The following is a 263-nucleotide window of genomic DNA, read 5'->3' on the forward strand; positions in this document are numbered from 1 at the left end:
AATAAGTAACAAAGAAGGGTAACTTTTTTGTTATTGTTATAGCTACTAAATGCGTATATGTTATAACAGAGTTGAGATTTATGTGTAAGGAAAATCTTATAGCATAACAGCTGTTAACTGATCTCTCACACTTATTATCATGGAAAGACTAACTTTGAATAAGAAACTTTTTCCAAGAGTATCTTTGTCTAATCACTATCTTCACATCTTAACCCATTGTCACTAGGAACCTGTAATGTTCACTTTAGTAATGTTTCGTTAAA

At 30.0% G+C, this 263-nt stretch overlaps 1 protein-coding gene across 1 annotated transcript in view; it reads left to right on the top strand.

Moving 5' to 3' along the window:
* The window catches only part of LOC119582348 (formin-2-like), a gene marked incomplete in the record, with an annotated part of 21,001 nt that overhangs the window by 2,213 nt on the left and 18,525 nt on the right, over positions 1 to 263 (top strand).

This window comes from Penaeus monodon, chromosome 15 (genome assembly GCF_015228065.2).
Source record: "Penaeus monodon isolate SGIC_2016 chromosome 15, NSTDA_Pmon_1, whole genome shotgun sequence".
Taxonomy (NCBI): domain Eukaryota; kingdom Metazoa; phylum Arthropoda; class Malacostraca; order Decapoda; family Penaeidae; genus Penaeus; species Penaeus monodon.